This window comes from Apteryx rowi, unplaced genomic scaffold (genome assembly GCF_003343035.1).
Source record: "Apteryx rowi isolate R43461 unplaced genomic scaffold, aptRow1 scaffold_124, whole genome shotgun sequence".
Lineage (NCBI taxonomy): Eukaryota > Metazoa > Chordata > Aves > Apterygiformes > Apterygidae > Apteryx > Apteryx rowi.
Window position 1 is genome coordinate 1,683,048 of NW_020447464.1, and position 20,084 is coordinate 1,703,131.

Consider the following 20,084-nt stretch of genomic DNA (forward strand, 5'->3'; position numbering starts at 1 on the left):
CAATAAGTGCCTACAGTGGATGCAGATACACTCAAACGATAGGGAGAGACAGAAACTGAGAAAGAAGAGAATACACAATGTAGTAATCTTATGATAGTGCACATGCTTTATTTCTCCCACATCCCTACCTATCAATCCTAACTTCCCTCGCCCCCCATGGCTGAGAACACCCAGTTCTAAGGCATAAGTAGTACAGTACCTTAAGCTGTATCTGGCAAAACATATCAGAATCAGATATAGAAAAGGCCTGATCTTTACTTTGAATGATAATTTCCAGAGCAGTCCAGGTTTACATGGAGCTTTTCAAAAAAGGCAGCAGCTGGATCCTCTGCTCCAGAGATCTCACAGTCTAAAAGAAGTACAGCAGAAAAAATACATAGCTGCTCAGTTAAGGGTGGTTATTTGAATGTTTATGATCAGAAGAGCTCCTGCTGGAAGAAATTCAAAGAAGGAAAAGTGTTGGAACTGCAGATAAAAACAGGGATGTAAGCCTGGTAGATGTGATGTTAGTGAAAGATGAGAAAGCTTAAAAGCAAAAAGTGCAGGCAAGGAAGTGAATGGTAAACAAACACCACCACCCCCTGCTCCGAAGAAGGGGAGGGGGGAAGGATAGGACAGGACAAGATGAGAAAGAGGCAAAAATGAGCTAGGCTGAGGCCACGCAAGCAAGCTTCAATTTGACATGGTTGGAAATAGTAATTAAGTGGTACAGAAAAGGAGCAGAAGCGTGACTTTAAACAACAGTATTTCAGGGATGACTGATGATGAGAAAGGCCAGATAAGAAGAGGTACTTCACATAGCATATAGTCAATGTTTGGTTTGTAGGAGGCACTTAGGAACTGGCGAAGTTACCAAATATTATAAAGAAGCAAAGATAAGATTTATCCAGAGTCATGATATAGGAGAACGAATTCCTAACAAGGCTCTGAGTCAAGGGAAACAAATAGGTGGTGGAATAATGACATCTGATTGGATCTTGAGCTGCATGGAAATTTTGTGGGGGAGGGGGAAAAAAAAACCCAAAACCAACAATAAAAGACAGAAAAATGCAAAGGGGGAAAGAGGCTCAGAGAAGCAAAATGACACATGTGCACACACACTGATGTGACTCGGTCACACTTTGGGTCAATGCCAAAACAACGAATGGGACCGTGTTCTCCTGACTCCATTTCAGCACCCTGCTCACAAGGTCATACAGCCTTTCAGCACTGTTTTCTTTTTGGGAGAAATTTCTCTGGAGGCTGTAATTCCTACAGCCTCAAAAATAAAAATGCATTCTGGTACAATATGAGACATTCATCTATCTCAAGCAAAAACAAAAAAGGCTTAGTAAAACAAACAAAACAAAAGCAAGCCCCAAATCCACACAATTACAGAAGGGCCATCCATCCAAATTCTTCATTCCCTACTGCAGAAGGCTGGTAGAGTAAATCCTAGTGTACAGTTTTCCTTCCTTTCACCTAGCAGCTGAAAACACTTTTTGCTCACTTAGAACTGCAACTGAGCCACTTATGAATCTCTAGTAGCAAAATAATGAAGTATATACACACTGTTTCTGGGAGAATGGAAGAGCTTTCCTGAATCACGCATTGCTCTGCATCAAGACTGCTAGAGTATTTCTGTCAGTATTTAGTTTTGGTAGTTCACTTCCACAGTGAAACACAAAACCATGTTTGACAGAATCATTAAAAATAACATCCACATTATTTGGGTAAGATAATGGGATTTCAAATGGCTAATCCTTTACTTTTAAATATACCCCTTTAAAAACAAAGATGTTTTAGTAAAGAGGGGTGAGATGGGAAAGAAAAACTGTACCAAAAAATAAAAGACCACAATTATTGGCCCTGTTACTGGCTACAAAAAAAACCTATTGCTCTTAGATAAATCCATTTTACTGATGATGCCAGTATAACCAGAGTGCTGCTTTGCAGGCCAGCTGCAGGCCATGCTGCACCTGGAATCATCGCAGCTTTCCTGGTACCTGCTCTCAGACCTCAGCGAGGATCGTTACTAAATTCATTTCCCCATGCAATCATGCTGGAGAGGAAGCAGAAAGCCTTGCTACCAGTCAACACCAGGTCTCCGACTCGCCTGGTAAAGTGAACTGAGTCTGCATGAAGAATGCAACTCAGAACAGAAGGGAGGGAAGGAATTTACACGCATTAGTAAGTTTAATTACAGCTCATCACATACTGCTATGGCTTCTCCAATACACTCCCCAAATTCACCAGGAGAGTGGTGAATTCATGTCACATAAGACAGATAAGGGCCAGTTTGGTGAGTACGATGACAAGCAAGGAATGATCCATGGATGAACACCACTACCTGCAATTCTTCAGTGCAAGGAAGGTAAGTATATTATGAGGTCCCAGTAAAATAGCACAAAACTTCCATTCAACTTGGCTCACTAGTTACTGCACATTGGCAGAAGGCTGAGAACAGGATGCCTTTGCGGACCTGATGAGACCTAATTTGTTACCATGGGATCACTGTGAAGCAGCACAGTCCTTTCTCCTTATAATCTCCATCTTTATTAAAAGGAAAGAAAAATGAGAGAAGTGCATTGTATGTCAACTTCTCTATAAAACACTTCAGGTTATCTGTCTGTTTAGGATAGCTTCTTAAGTGTCCTGTATGGAAAGCCTCCATATATCCAGACAGATTACCAGAATGCTGAAGAAGGAATATTTTGTTGAAAGGGGGATATCTTAAACAGTGATCTGATAACAGCCTAAGTATGATCTGAAACAAAACATCTGCTTTATCTAGTTCTGTGCTATTTTTCATGCAACGACAACAACAAAGACCTATCCATTTTACAGAGATTTGGGGCAAGTTTGCAGTTAACATGCTATTTTTGAGCTTTGTGAATGTTGTGACTAATGAAACATCATTTGTTTACCAGTAATTCTCTATTCCTTCTCAGGTTTTATTCCCATTTAGTTCACTGTATCTCTGAGAATAAGAGCAATCTAAGGGCACATCTACACTAGGGAGTGCAGCTCTGCGCTGAAATCTCCGAAGCAGAAGTACAGCCATTAGCACTATATTGAACAGTGCTAATTGGTGCAGCTTTGTGAACTGGCTAATACAACTATATCGCATTTGGGATCTAAATTAGCATCTCTATCAGTTCAGCTATTACTAGCTGGTGTATTTCTAACATGAAGCATGAGGAGTATAGATGTATCCAGGGAAGGGGAAGAAATCTGGTTTATCCATCATATACTCTTCCTTGAGCACCGAGCAATAGTGAATACTTTGCATAGAGACATCCTCTCTCCCCATGCAAAGAAACCAGCTCCCTGGATTTGCAAACAATTTTGCAAACTTTATGCCTCTACAGGAACAGATATGTAGTGCTCCCTGTCCAGAAAACAGGGTTCTGCCTAGAAAGACTCAGCTATCATCAAAACACCCTATTCTACTACCACAGAAAACACAACTTATTCTTGCCTTATGGGTAGGTTTTCTTGGCCAAGAAAATCTTAAGGTCACTTAGCAAAACATCCTCACAGATGAAGGCCAGTGGTATTCCATTGGGGTGTAAATTAAACTGAGTGAGACCAAGTTTGGGCTTAATCTTCTCCCTTATCTAGCAAAGTCAGTAAGCCCAAAACTACAAAAGATGAAAGTAACACTACCTGAACCTGCTCTGTCATCACTGCTTGGGGGCCTTGCATCTAGGACTTGTAGCACTAGAGAAGACAATTTCCATTCAAAGAAAAGAAACAAACTTCCCTTAAAAGTCACCTTCCAAAACAATGCCCCAGAAAACTGCTCTAGGAAGCAGCTAGAAGAAAAGTAGCAGAATTATGAGTCAGCTTTGCATACAAGAGATTTACAGCATGTTTTTTTTTTCTTCTTCCTACTGTACTGGCAAACGTTGAAATGAGTAACTTCTTGATAACTCCCCCAGAGCACACACACAGAAAAGCTGTAGAAGAAGAAATACACATCACTGGTGTAGATCCAGCTGGTGTGTGCTTTCCCATGTCTTCTTAGTGCCTAACCTCTTCTGCTGTGCTTGCAACATGCTGAATAAAATGAGTTACATGCTCCGTTTCCCTTAATGCATTGTCCTATCCAAGCCTTTATATTTGAGGAGAAAGCTTTGCACTAGGAGAAAACACAGGTGCAAATAACTGCTTCCCACCGATGTAACATTCTGGATTTCGTACAGTCATACGGAGATGCAGAAGGGAATGAAGGGTAGCTAGTTGAGACTGCTTTATGAATGCCAGGATCATCTATGTATTATGCACATTGTAACAGGGAAAAGATGAGATGTACCAACACTTGAAAAGTCTTTGCTGGACATGCAATACTAGTTCAGAGAGAAAAAGCCACAACTCTTTAGTAACTTTCTGCAAATATTTACACAACACAGAAGTCACTGAACTGAATTTCTTGGTAATTCAGTCATCTTCTCCCAGAAGCAGCAGGTATGATCTAGGGCAGGTTTAGAAAGTTCTGTCTGCTCTGCTAATAAATGCAATTCACAAAAAAGTGAGTGGGCAGGCTAATTTTGCCTAAATTCATGGAGTACTTACTCTTTCATGTTTCCTTTTTCCTTAAAAAAAAAATCCATGTTTTCTAATCACAGCATGTATAAACAGTTTATCAATGCCACTTATGCCTATTAAACCTTATTACCTGGGAAATGCTGAATTTGCAGACCAGGGATTTTGGAGTGTAAAAAGCTTTGTGAATAATTTAGGAAAGAAGTGATAAAGGAAACATTACGGATTGTGCTCAGAGGGCTATCTTATTGACTGTGAACAAATTTGCTGTCTCAAAGTTTTTAAAAAGATCTGAGAGTAACTGCATTAAGTCTGTCAGACAGTGGGATGAGGGGCTATTATTTTATCTTTTGCAATCCTCTGCTCAAGCCTGGCTTTTCACAGCTCATCAGAGAGAAAGCTTTTGAAATACATAATCTGAGCAGACATCTGTAGCCTTAATGAACACAAGTCACAGTCCATCTCCAACAAAGGCGCTACTGTAACAACACATTTAAATTCCAATTGGTTAAAGAGCAGAGCTGCAGCTCAGAAGGTTAAAAATGACAAAAATCCAATACAGACGAGCAGAACCCTCGCACACTACTTACTTTTCGCGCTGCAGCAGTTCTGAGGGGACCCAGCTAAGTCTCCCAACTTCTTAAATTTCTCATCTTTGATGATTTTGTGTCCCACTATAACAAGCCTTACGTAGACCTCATGCACTGGACTTCCACGGTGCTCTTTACCCTAGTGATGCCCTTTCTAACAACAGTTATCTTTCTTCCTTTTTTAAGCTGCAAACAAGATCTAGTCCAGAAAGCAAAGTGCCTTGACTTCATGGAGTTTCATGCTCATTTCTCAGATTGAGTTTTCATTTGTTCTGCCTCCCCCAAGCACCTTCATATTTGCCTTAAATGCTTAAAGACCAGGATTTGTTTCCAACTGCATTCAAAGTGTATTTCTGCCCTGTTTTGACTTTCTCCATTTCAGGCACAGAAAAGAGATTAGTTAATAGAGGTGCTACACAGAGTAAACAGACCTTAACTTTGGGAACAGCTGGAGGAGGACAATACGATTACACCTCTGCTTACCAGGCAGTAGGTAAATGCAGATGAAGTCCAGGAAAGCAGCAGGATGAAACTCCTGGCTCTTTTAAGGTACATCTACAACAGCAGTGGCTTCACATTCAGGCAGTGCTGATCTGCACAGACATCCTGGCTTGAGACAGCTCCAGGTTCTCTCTGTGTCTTTTCTCATCCTACGCTAATCACGAGTGTCCTGAAACTCCATGGACTAGAGCCACAGTAGCCAACGTGGCCCTCCAGGTAAAATGCTGGAGCAGACTGGGGCTCTATTCCCAGCTCTAGCAGTTGCCCATTAGGTCAGTATATATACCTGTTCTTGGCTCCCTGCCCCGTTTCCCCCCCCTGCAAACTAGACAATGTTGTTCTTTGAGAAATATTTGAGATACCATGATTAAAAGTTTATGCAAAACTTTTATGTTACTGCCCTCTGCACTGCTGTCACTCTCAAAGGGGACACTAACTAAACACAGAAGTGTCATTTTGTGTCTTCTTATTCCACTGCTCTGAAGAACAGCTCCAGAGCTATCGGTCTGCAGAACAGCTCTCAGAATGATCTCCCAAGCTCTTCCATAGCGACAAGAACTACATTTTCCTCAAAAGCATTAGTATTTTAAATATTAATCAGAGGTCTAAGTAGCACTGTCTGCTGTAATTTCACCTATTCTTTCTGAAGACTGAAAAGAAATTCATGACCTTGCCTGCCTAAACTGAGTAGGATATCCTGATATAGAGAATTTTTTATCCATTCCTAAATTTTTATTATTGGTATTACTGTAGCACCTTGGCTCTCCAGTCATGAAATAGGATTTCCCTGTATTATGTACTGTACAGACTCTGAACAAGATGATGGCCATTGTTCCAAAGAATTTAAAGGCAAGCTAAGACAAAAAACTACATGTATACAACTAGCCAGCGAGCCACAGATAAACCTTAAGACAGTATCAGTCAGCAGGATTAGCAGCAATCTCAGCATGTCTTCAGTGCATCAGCCCCAGGAGGCTACCTGTGCCTTCCTCCCCAGACTGACACCCCTCATCCTGACTGTGCATTACAAGAGCAGAGCTTTCAAGTCTTTGCAGCTGCTGAGAGAGCAGCTGAGTCATCAGGCTGAAGATCAAGAGCCTCACCTCTCACATGTCCTCCTTTTTATCTTCTGCAAGGTTGGATAATTATTCCATGAACTTCACGTATCACAATTTAAATGTAAAAAAGAAAAAGGGAGAAAAAAAAGAAAAAGGGAAAAAAGAAAAAGAAAAAAGCAGAGCAGCAAACTGAGCAAATAAGTAGAGAACTAAGAAATACTTAGCAGTAGCCATGGCAACTAAAGTTCTAAAATTAACTTGACAGCAATGTAAAAATCTGCGAAGCCAAAATCTGCCATCAAACATGGAAACAAAAGGTCCAGGCTTGGCAACTGGATAGAGGCCAGAGAGGAAATTATAGTGTTACTAAACTGCAATTCAAGATCATTCTGACATTGATCTGAGCAGCACTTCCTGGACACACTAGCCTTTTGGACTATCGTGTAATTTGATTATTAATCCAGAGTCAGCATGGAAAATCTGCACAAAAGCCTGGACAGAACTGAAAAGGATGAACATTCTTCTAATAAAGTCCTCCTCTTTAAATGGAAGAGTTCAGTTACTTCTGCTTGTCTCCTCTTTTTCTCTTGAAAATGGGCCGTGATCATCAAGGAAACTGCCAAGAAATTAGTTACTATGCATTTCTCAGGATAATACTTCATGACAGAAAGATGTTATTCAGTGCCTAATGCACTGAAAGCTGCAGGGGTTTCTGATACTCTTCTCTCCTTCCCCCCAGCCAATAAGTTAAATCTGATCTGCAAGAGAAAAGTTTCATGTAGCACCACCACATAAAAGGCTCTTTTGAAACAAACACTTATGATGGCCCGAGCTTAATAACTACAGCAAGACTGTGCTGCAAAGAAAAAAAAAAAAAAAAAAAAGGTATTCTTTTTGAGGACAAACATACCTTTGGTGCTCTTGTCAAGACCTGTGACAACTGGGAGCACCTCTGGTTCTAGCCATAGCTCCTGTACCGCAGCCTGGTCCTTCCCCCTATTCTCCCAGGAGATATTCCAGTCTTGCCTTGCTCAAGCCACAAACGACAGAGAAAGTAAATAAATAGCTCCTCATTCCAGATTTTGGTTACCTGGTTACTATGTAATCCATTTTGTACAGTTAGTTAATGAGCAGTATTGTATATACTTGAAATTTAAGATAAAAAATAATTAACCAATAAGTACTTAATCCTGTAGTCATGGCAGTTCTAAGTCACCTGTATAAGACATGCCCCCCACACCCTCCAAAAAAACCACAGCAAGATGAAAGAGGTGGCAGGTCACACAGTTAATTTTCTTGAAAGAAGAGCCAAAATCATTTAGGTTCCAAAATACTTCAGATGAAAAATAAGAACAAGAAAAAAAAAAACAAGGAGATTCAAGGGAAAGAATGCATTAACGGAAAAAGTAACAGAACTGTGAATTCAACCAGCAAGACCCAAGGGGACACAAAGTTAGTCTCCAACATCAGCTTCATTTTCACTTCTTTAACTAAAGTCATAACATTCAAATAGATTTTTCACCAAATACCTTTCAGAAGGCTGGCAAGTTTATGTGCAAGTGCACAGTCCTGTCTTCTGTAAAGGTTAATTAGAATAGCAGAACTTTGAGGTAGGTAAGAACCTGGACATCATATCAGCTCCCTGTTCTCTGCCAGCACAGGAGCACACTCCACCCAGCTTGATTTTGCAAGGTCTTAAGTAGTTTAAAGACAAAAGTATGAAAGAAAATAAAATTCAGAGGCAACAGTGACTTCTTGCTTGTTCTATTTCAGTCTCACCCTGAGAGTTTAGATTCTAAGCCTCTAAGAAATGCTTAGCTAGCATTCCTTGAAATCATTTTAATACCTACGATGGAAAAAAACACCCTCAAAACAAAAATTAAACTAATTAAAATATAATTTCAGTGAAAATCAGAAAATGAAGCGCTCATGGTTTTTCCATCTATCAACCCTGAAACGAAATTACACATCGCAGAAATGATGCTGATTTATCTTGGACGATCTAAATCTACATGCCTGCATAAAAGCATGTTATTTCAATAGAAGGCCCGGAAAAAGCTGAATATGGCATGCTGTAGAGGATAAACAGCTGAATCGCACTTTTACAGTTTCTATTTTGGAGGCTGGTAAGACAACACACGCACTGTTCAGCTAGAATGCACACACTAACTTCTTCCTAGACTCTGTATTAGTGCTATGGACAGCTGCTGCATAAGAAGGAKAATAAGGCTTGAAGAGATGCAGTGCAGGGTTTATAAAGCCTGTGGAATCAGCTGTACTTGGCAAGGAATACTGATAGCTTAAGTGTGATTTAGATATACTGTAAAGTAAGTTTTTAATCAGGTTTTAAATTTAGTCTAATCATTCAAGGACTGTATTTTAAAGAATCCGCTTTCTGAAAAACTGCTAGTACAAAGTTCCATCTACTCTGTCTCATATATTACTATTATGAATCCTATTTTTTCTAGAACTGTGAAAAGGAAAAGATTCTGTCCGATAAGCAGTCCATACGGCTTCACTCTCTCAAGATAGTGTCCTAATGATTTAGAAACCTTTAGCATGTTGTAACCATTGGGTAAAAATCAAAACAAAGCTGAGACAGACAAGACCTGCTAGGTAACATAATGCCTTTCCTAACACTTAGCACCATCCATTTATACCCATCCAATACTCCTGCACTGACTGGATCTGGGATGCAACAGTGGAAACCAATGGCAAATCCATTTAAGAAGAGCCCTATCCTGGCTGGCTCTAGAAAGCAAAAGGCAGGCAGAGAGGAAAGGAATACCACAAAAATTGAGTAGATTTGGGTAGATTCACAATTCAAACCAAGACAGGAGTTTAGTGCTTGGTTCTATCAGAGAAAGTACCTGCCTGATGTTATATCACAAGATGCTACATCATTTAAAGTTATCCTGACTTTACATACCAAACAACTGTGATGTATGCTGGTGTTTCCTTCCAGCTACAAGCTTTGTAAACTCAGTGTACAGCAAGAAAGTCTTGCCAAACAGTGACCTCAATAGGTCCACTATGTTCAGTTTACACCTTGACAAAGGTCTTAACAAATGTGATACTTGGTTGCAAATCAAACTCTAAATCCTTCCTTAAATATTCTAAAAGGAGAAATGCTGCATAAAAAGCAACAGGAAAGATGACAATAATCTGTGTGGAAAGTTGTCTTTGGCTTTCCTGATTGCAGAACAAGACACTCAGTCTTAAAAAATAAAATAAAATAAAATAAAATAAAATAAAGGCATTTGGAAGGCATTAACACCAGGAAGAAGATAAACTGGTGCTACCCTGTTAAAATATCACTTGATCAGAAAATGTGACACTGAAAATGGGGGGGTGGGGGGGAGGAGGGATTGGGACTGCTCAAGGGTTGTGGCTGTCAGTGGTTTGCTACAAAATGGGAAAGCTTTTTCAGAGGGGCCCAAAGTGCTCAGTTCTGGATCTGGCACTCTTTAATAACTACCTGAACGACAAAGCAGAGAGAATATACTTATTGGATTTGCTGTTAGGCAGAGCTGCAAGCACCCTGCTGGACAAGATTAAAATTCAAAATGATCTGAAAATAKCAGAAATGGTCTGGGGCACAGGTAGTCAGGGAATAAGAGTACAACCCCCCCACACTACTCAGCACTAGCAAGGCCTCTGCTGGAATATTTTATCCAGCTTAACACATCACACTTCAAAAAAGTAAAGATTAATCAAAGTTCAGTGGTGAGCGACATGAATTAGCAGATGTCTTGAAGACACCATTTACWAGGAAAGGCTTCAAGAATCAGGTTTGTTTAGGCCAAAAAATATATACATATTGAAAGAAAGCTTTTCAATTTTTGAAATACAGAAACATTTTGTTGTGGTTGGCAAATGGACAACATACAATCAAAATAATATCTGCCCTGACTAACAAAATAAACTCAGTGCTTTCAAAAGCTGCAGGAAAGGGTCCCAGGTGAATAACATGAGACCCCAAATCTCCACCTATACTATGTGCATCTAATTGATTAGAGTCACTACCTTTGTCTTTGTTCAAATGGTAATAGTACCACACGCCTCCATGATTCATTCCCCCTTTGATTTTGTCTTATCTAATAATCTAACTGTTCTGATGTTACCTTGCACAGACTAACATCCCTTTGTGTCCTTAGGAGAGTTTCCCCACTTTTTCTGTAGGATACCAAAAATCCCACCAACTGCCAGCCCCTAACAAGCCAGGCTGGATCTGAACTACTTACCCCACAATGCAAAGCACCACAACTTACTATCAATCTGCTAAACCACGTGTGTAGCTTCTGTGTCAGACAGCGTTTTAAGTGGCAAGGCTAATGAAGCACCGGGATAGTCTGCCTCAGGAGACTCCACGCCTCCATCACTGGAGAACTTTAAGAACAGTGTAGATAAACACAGAGAAAGTTGATCTTGCTTCAGCTAACAATGATCTAGATAGCCTCTTTCAAGGTTCACTGAGAGCTCTGATAGTCCTGAAAATATATGCTGGCCTATAGTCCAGAAACCCCCMCCACCACCACCACCAACTAGCCCCAAACTGCCCACAAACTCCAAATTTGGATGGCTTCTCCAAGAAAGCTTGACAAACCTCCATTAGGTACACCAAATCTGTTTTCAGAGTAACAACAACAACAACAACAACACTAACACTGAGCAGGGACCTCCTCTTTTTTAAGAATTTTATTTCCATTTGTTGCATGATCTCATCCTAATGCCAAGTTCAGTAGAAGTTCATACTTCATTGACAAATCTATAAATTCTACAGGTGTTACAAGCTAACCATGCAATCATAAAGGAACAAGGAGATCATCTCCTCCTTTAATGTGTAAAGGAAACTTGGATATCTTTCCTCTGTAGATAGATTCAGCATAATATTTCCGACCGTAAATCAAGATATTAYAGTACCTGGGACTCTATCCAGAACCTTCTTTGTGAAATATGCATTATAAAAATTTTGGTCTCACTTCAGCAAGTTTTCATATAAATAAATTAAGCAAAATATATCTCTAATTACAGAATGAAGAAAATTGTTGCACTGGATGAAAGGTTGTTTATTCAGCACTGACAAACACAGTCTAATGAATGTGAGAGTGTCAGATTTGTTCTTGCTGAAGATGTAGCCTTGCTTTTTGTTTGTACAGAGATCATGGAAACATTTATTTTCCCTTTGACCCTGGCTGATTGACTCAACTAGTCATACTGAATTGTGTAATTCTAGATCTGAAGAGCATTTGTGTACAACACAAGGGAGAAAAATATTCTTTAAAATTTGTATTAAGAGGCAGGGATCATAATTATTAATCACTATGTCAAGATAATTGCTGTATGCAAGGACAAACGAAGAGATTTTTGGTAACATACTTATAGTTCATATTTTGTATGGAAAGACCGGAGGCAAATAATAATGATTAGTACAGCTAAGCATAGTTTAAAAGGCACTGAGTTAGCTAATGTGTCACATGAAAATGAACCTTTATTGACAGATTCTTGGTCTAATGCATAACAGCAGTAAAGAAGATTAGTAGAAAGCTGGTGTATCACAAGCAAAGTGTACTATACACTTTTAAACGTATTGTTGCATGATTCTACAGAACTGTGATGAAATCATGTTTGAACTGAAGCATCCTATTCTGACCAGCTTATTTGAAGACAGACAGAATTAGGTTGGTGAGAGCAAAGCATAAGAAACTAAGATTATGAATGGGGACACAGGGATTAAATATCAAAAGAGAAAAAAGTAGGATGCCTTTAGCGCTGAGAAAACATGATTAAGAGGTGACATGACTGAAGTATTTTTAATAGCTATAGGTTATAAAAACTAAGCTCAGTGATTTATTTTTACATTGTTGGGCAGATCAGAACTAAGGTCCATAAGGTTAAGAGGGAATAGATACAAGACACATTTAATGATGTCTTTCACAGAAAGAAGGGTAGATAGGTGAAATAAWGTTTCATGACTCTACCTAAACAAAAGCTGGCTGACCATATAGATTTCTGTGCTGGGGAATAACCATATCACATGGGAGAAGTATCTCGGAAACAAACATCTTTTGTAATAGCTGTGACATGCTTCCATGCACACATATGTAAGAGCATCTATAGCAATTTTTAAAAGTATTGTTAAAATTAAAAAAAGGTTAGGAGTTTACACCATTCCAAACAAGAACAACAACAACAGCATTTACTACTTATCCTTTATAGTGCATATGTAAAGAACTATGCTAGGTACTTTGTAGCAATTTTCCTTCAAGTTTTTACAGACAAATCACAAAAACCTTACAGTAATCCAACAAGATAGGTAAACACATTCCTTCCTTACAGAGCAAGGTTCAGATTAATAAAGTGATTTGCCCAAAGCTGCAGAGCTAAACACTGTCAGCCAGGATCAGAACATAGCAGTTCTCAGCTTCCATTAGACATACCCTTCTCTCCGCACACACTTTAATGGATTATTTACTTTTCCTTTATTACCACAAAAGAGAGAGTTTGATTGCTTTGCTATCAATGTACACTTAATTATTCTTGAGCATCTCAGTAATGTCCTCCCTAGCATTTTGAGGTGTTTTAACATGCTATCTAAAGTGTTTGCATATTCAAAAAGAGGGACTGATTTATTAATGTCTACTTATCAGCTTAAAAACTTGACTGAACAGAAATAAGACAAGAAAATTAAAAACAATCTCACTGGTTTCTAGACTAAATGGAGCRTCTCAAATATCTAGAAAATATTGAAAAAACCCCACACTCATTCCTCATAAGTCTTCTCTCTTCTTTTCCAAACATTTCTCCTTTAATCGTTCAGCTAATTTCTGTTTCTATAGAAAAGGACCCCGTCAAAAGACCTCTGGGCCTGACTAAGGGCCAGACTGTGATCTCAACATCACTGAGTAGAGTGAACTTAGCTCTTGCCTCATGCTACTAAAGATGAGGACTGTTTCTCAATTTCACGCTCATCTGTGCAACTCTATTATTCTTTCTGAACATTTTAAATAGCCAAACAATAAAAGGTGCAATTTGCTTTGATCAGGCTTTTCACAGAGGTTTCAAGAGCTGGAAAGTTGAAACATAATGGTTACCTAGGACTCATGAAATGACAGATGACCTTAGAGACCTCTACATAGAAAAACGGATCCTAAACAGTTATTTTCACACTCTGGGGTGCACCTCCCCTGCCTCGGGAGTTTCCTAGCAGTTTTGAAGGGATTAAAACAAAGAACAGCCTCCATAACTAAGCCAGCTAAAAGTTTAATTAAATACAATTGCTTGCTGTGCTTTCCTTCTCCAAACAGCCTCATGCATATTCATCACTATAATTACAGCAGTAAAAAAAACCTCCACAACTAATTATGCCACACTTCTCATCTTCTATATGCCTGGAATTTTTACATAATTACTACTGAAATTAATTGCAAGTTAGTTAATTTTGCACTTTGTCCTTTCAAGCTTAATTGAAAATTAAATTTTTTTCAAACTAAGTCATTGTTGTAAGCACAGTGCTTTTACCTCAGATGGTGCCATACACCAAAATGTTCGCTTAATTGCTTTTAGTAATGCAGCACAGAGTACTGGAAATTTTATCATTTAAAATAAGAGACTGTTATTCTAATACATTTTTACTATGAACTTGTTAGTTTTGCACTGCTCAAGAAACCTGCCCACTGCCACTTGTTCTCTCATGCAGTGTATCAGCACATCGTCCCCTGAGACAACAGCCACTCCATCAGCGCCACAGTTAGTTTAGATCAAGCTCAAAATGGGAATTTTCTTTGACTGTAGTTCAAACATTGTGCCTATTTCATGGATGACTAACGATTTTGGTTGTCCAGTTCAACAACCAATTTTGAAAAAGTACCAAACATTTTTTCCCTTGGGAAGTGGTGGAAGAGGGAGAATCAAATAGGAAAGCCAAACTTTGCTTTAGTCTAGCAAAATAACCGACTGAAACATTTTGACTTAGCCTAGAAAAATAATTACCCAGGAGCACACACTGCACATGGGAAACTTCAAATCAACAGGTCAAAGTCTGTCAAAGTTAAAAGTGAAGGTTTAACGAGGTCTCCCCATTTGCTAAGGTGGTCCGCTTCAATTGTGTGCGTGGCATTTTATTGATTTGGGACATGCCTTTTATGAAGGACACTACACAAGATAAACCTGTGCTGTCTACTAACAAGCATCTAGCTCCCATGCTGTGACAGAGGACACAAGGACGCAGAAGCCCAGGATGGGGGGCCCCAGCAATTTCCATGACACAAATGGTACTTTAACAGGGGCCTGGTATGTCTCTGAGAACCAGAGGACATTTCATAGAGCCATGCCACATAGCCCCATATGAACCAATCAACTATCAGGGATATTTCATTTAAAATACACATTCTTAGTACCTGATAATAATGGCAATAATAGCTTTTTGACCAACTAAAAATAAAATTCATTACCACTAAAAAGAAAAAAAAGTCAACCCATTTCTATGTCAAACACCTTTCCCAGCCTAACTCTGAAGCTGCAGTCTTGCTAGCCTGATCAAATTTAAGTTTTTCTTTTTGTCAAGAAAACCTGAAAATATCTAATCAGCCAGCAGATTGTCATAAGGAAAAGAAGTTTGCAAATGAAGCACTTGTTCCTTGCCACTCCACAGTCTCTACGGGCCATTTACCTAACTCAGTGGGTAAATTTTTTAGTATAATCTTTCAAGACTTCATCACAGGAACTAGAAAGGTCAAGCCACAATAATGAAAGGTGGACAGTTTATATGCTGTCCTCTTCAGAAAGCAAATTCTTTTCAAAACCATGGCTTTTACTTGCTGATGGCCCCATGAGCAAGACACCACTACATAAAAGGAATATGACACATTTTCCAGTTTCACAATTTTGAAAAAATTACTCTTGTTCTAACAAGACCAAAGATCTGTCTACCACAGGATTATCACAAAGATCTACAGTGCGGGCTATCCGGCCAGGGAGGGATCATTACCGCTAACTTTTCTTTTAGTTATCAAGAGCAGACTGGTGTCCCCAAAAATCAAAGGCTGAAGAGCAACACCTCATATATGGCACAACATCAATAAAGGAGCTCGCAAAAGACCAATTAAAGCAACTATGTCTGTAATATATCCAGAACATTTCAGGATCCTGTTGCAACGAAACCAGATCCCAGACACTTAATCCTGTCACCTGGGTTAGAACTTGCCTATTATAGCACATGACAATAGCGCTAAAGCCTTGAACAACACAAAATTGTACAACAGAACATACAGTTAAAGTACTCTTGGACCACATTTATAATAAGAGACAGAAATGTGTTTTCATCAAGTCAGGAAGACATGTATATCATAATCACTAGAACAGCTATTACAAAGAAGATGGAACCTTAACAGTCAAAAGGAATTCCTCATCTTAAAACTCCTGACTGCAGAGCAAATACTGAGTTCCCAAGGTGCATGGGGACTAATTAAAAAGGTAATTAAAAAGAATCATTGAAAGTCAAGAGCCCAAGAATGCCAAAAAGGCACTTTCAGTAAGTGTCATAAAGAGCTATGATTAGYGATCCCTTACCAGTAAAGCAAATGAATATGGTATTTGTTCTGTCTCAGTAGTCTAAGAGCCACTGAACCTATGAGTCATATGTGTATTATTAACTAGGAGGTTTTGAATAAACTTGGCTATGGTATAGTGTCCAAAAGTAATGACTTCTGTTCTACAGATAATCTACAATACAGTGTGGAAAAATCCCTGCTTGTTTACTATGTCCAATTTAGAAAGTGAAGCAAAACTTAAAAATTCAATTGCATACTTTTATCAGCTGCCTATATTTAAATGTTTCTAACCATGCAGTATTGCAAAGCTCTTTGTAAACAAATTACCATTACCTTAACCAAAGAAATTATTCTTCATTTTGTTAGTAGCTAGCAATATTATAGCACAGATATATACACAAAAATACAATGAAGGGTTTGGTGTGAAATGTTTTGAATTTTTATGTATTCTACCTTTCAACTGATGAAAATCTTCTACTCTTTTACTCAAAACTCAGAATACTTGCTAGGGACATTCAAGGGTAGTACATATTTTCTAAGGATTTTCCCATGCATACCCAGACACTGTACTGAGAAATGTTTTTAAAAGCTCAGAAAAAAGAAAGAAATCAGGAGATGTCAGTCTTGCAAATGGTGACTATGTCATTTAGCTCAACTACCCCACCACCATCCTTCTGCTTTAATTAAATATCAAATCAGTCAAGTAGGTATGCAGATTTAATTATTGCTGTGGTTTAAAATGAACTTGTTTCCCCTTGAAACCAGTGAAGGTTAGCAAGATGACCTCACTCTAATGGAAGTTTAGCAAGATGTTGGACGCAGGAATTTGTCCCTTCTGACATAATTCAAATACTGCTCTCAGTAATACAATGGTCTCAAATAAGTACAGGTTTAACTCAAATATACTGAGGGTCTATGACATCTGAATATTTGATGCAATAAACAAACAGGACAATTTTAGGGAAATAGCCCGTTCAGCTTTAAATCTGTCACCTCAGAAGGGTAGACCTGATTTCAAAAATCCCCAAATGTCTTCAGGTTTAATTAGTATTTTTGTCCTCCGACTCATTATTCTAACAAACCATTTCATGCAGCCACCTTGGTACAGGAGCCAGGAATCAAATCACTTCAAGTGAAATGGTCAGAGCTCTCGGAGGGGATGACGGGTGGTACAGGAAAGGGGAAAGAGAAGGGGGAACCTAAGAAACAACTTGGAAGCCAGAAGTGAGAGTGGAGGTGACTGAGGGACAAAAGGGTGTCTTTCAGGCCACACAGCATCAGAACAGAGGAGTGTTTCCCATCAGATATCCAGAACGAGGATTTTCACCCTGAGCAGAGTCTCTGCAGAGTTTTCTGTTCACAGCAAGGGTTTAGAGGAGAACAAAACTGCAACCACATGATGATAATGGCAAGTTCTCTTCTCTCCTCAAGTCCTCCTAAAGGGACTTTTAGGCTGGCTGTCAGCAACCTGAAACCCACCTCACCAGAACACAGTCCTCTGAAAGAAAAGCTATATACACTTTCTTTCTTTTCCTGTACGATGATCTTGGATCAAGAATCTCAAAAGATTACGTATCAGATGGAGACAATGATTCTGGTTCTAAGCAGAACCCAAGTGATGAAAGCAATTACTTGTTTAACCACATGTGAGTAGCTGAACACATGCCAAAGCCGTTTAGTAGGAAGCAACTACAGGCATTTGGACTTATTTAAAAACATAAACACTCTGTGAAAAACAAATAGCAGCTGAGAAGGTACTTAGTAACACAGTCTTCTTGTACTGAAAAATCACAGATGTTCCTGAGTACCTTTATAACCCTACTCTAATACTCTGTCTAGACAAAAAAAACTATAGAACATATAACACTTATTACATCCTCTGTGGGTAACTAGCCAATAAATCAGGTTTTGCACATGCAGAAAAAAACGCATCTTTTTGAAAGTGACTTGCTGAACCTCAATAAAGGAAGGGTTTGCGGCACTTGGGAATAAAACCATGAGGCTTTAAGACTAAGCAATGGCAGGCCATATCCAGGACAATACTTAAACCAGTAAAGAAGTACTACAATCTGTAGAGATGGAGGGGAAATCAATGACAATTTGTGTGTGCTACACACCCTCTTTTCAATACTGAATCTTACAGAAAGACTCCAAACTTGACACTCATGGTACAGAACATAAAGTTTTTGTATGTTCTTCATTACATGCTAATTATATAAAAGGACTGCAGCATTACAACATTTAACATAGAAGCTGTATTTTTTCTGTTCCCACCTTAACCAGTATCTGATAGCAAAGGAAACCAGGGTTGTGTGATCTTATCTGGTCAACGAGTTTAAATCCATATTTGTGCATCTCCCAAGAGTTATTGAACCTACCAGGACAGTGAGCTGCAGTTTAGCAATCAGAGGGCTCACCTGGCAAACCAAAGATGCAGATTCTGATGTCTGGTCCAAGGACTGCTTATGCTTTTCTACACAGTGCAATGTATAAATACATAAGCCATACTTAAGGGTAGAGAATGGAATACAAAACTCCTTCCTCCCATGCCATCTTTGCAGCATCCTTTCTCTTCTCCTGCTTGCTGGCCCAATGACTCTCAGACTCTCAAATTCTCTCGTGCAAAGGACTGCTTCAAAACAGAAGAAGAGTGTTTGTGCCCAAATAGCCCCAAGCCATATGACTAAATGCTCTCCTAAGACATTCTGGTTTTAATCACCTTAGGATGAAGGGGCATACTCTTGGACAAAGACTTGACTCTAACTGTGGTAGTGAAAGGGAAGAACAGTTTATCCTGTGTCTTTCTGAGGGAAGAAGATGCAAATGCTATATTTCAGGTGGAACTTAATCCTGCCTGTGCATGTCAGTCCTCCACCTTTGAGCACTTTGGTAAAGGAACTCCTGCTGAGAATATCCCAATGAGATATAGGTGGAGACAGATGCCAAACTGCTTTTTCTTGCCAAAATTGAAGCAGAAACAGAACACTGCAACTGCATTAGCCAAGGTCTATTTTTTTGAACAATTGCTTGCCATACCTCAACAGCACAGATCTTTCAAAAAGGCTTCTTGGTCCTTTTCCTTCTATCTCCGCCATTTCCTTCTTCCCCAACATTATCATCAGTATAGTCCTAAATAATGCAGCACAGATTAGCCACAAACTTTCCTTCTGACTTTGCTGTTGGCATAGTTTCTTGGATGAAATTCTAAATATAATTCTTCAGTTGCTTACCGGTTGCTCTCTGTTTCTCTAACTGGATAAAAAAAATCTTTCATTTAACAAACTACACATCCTTAATTAATAATCCTTTACACTGTACTGCATTTTTAATAGTGGGCTGAGTGAGAAAAAAAGAAAAAAAGATTACTGCATTACATTGCCCAGGGCCAGTGCTTTTTTAAATAAGGGGAACATCTCAATCTGAAGCCCAAAAGACAAACTTCATCTGTTCCGTTTACATCTGCTACTCCATGAACGCATGCCACAAAGCATAAGCACTTACCATAGCAATTCAGTGCTAGGGCTTATAAGTGTGCAATAAACATTTTAAATCCTACATGCAAATTCCCTCCTTTCCAGCAGGGGCAAACTCCTATTCATTCTTCTGTTGTATACTGTGCATTTTTAACTGTTCACAGGGTCACTTACATAAACCTTAACCCAGACTAAAGTGTACAGAAATAGTCCAAACTTGACTTTCTCCTGTAACTAATGACACAGAATCACAGAATGGTTGAGGTTGGAAGGGACCTCTGGAGATCATCTAGTCCAACCCCCCTGCTCAAGCAGGCTCACCTAGAGCACATTGCACAGGATCGCGTCCAGGTGGGTTTTGAATATCTCCAGAGAAGGAGACTC

The 20,084-nt window shown here is 39.1% G+C and overlaps 1 protein-coding gene across 3 annotated transcripts in view; it reads right to left on the reverse strand.

Moving 5' to 3' along the window:
- The window catches only part of LDLRAD3 (low density lipoprotein receptor class A domain containing 3), a 123,351-nt gene that overhangs the window by 7,246 nt on the left and 96,021 nt on the right, over nucleotides 1-20,084 (reverse strand). The gene's annotated exons all lie outside the window — the stretch shown is intronic.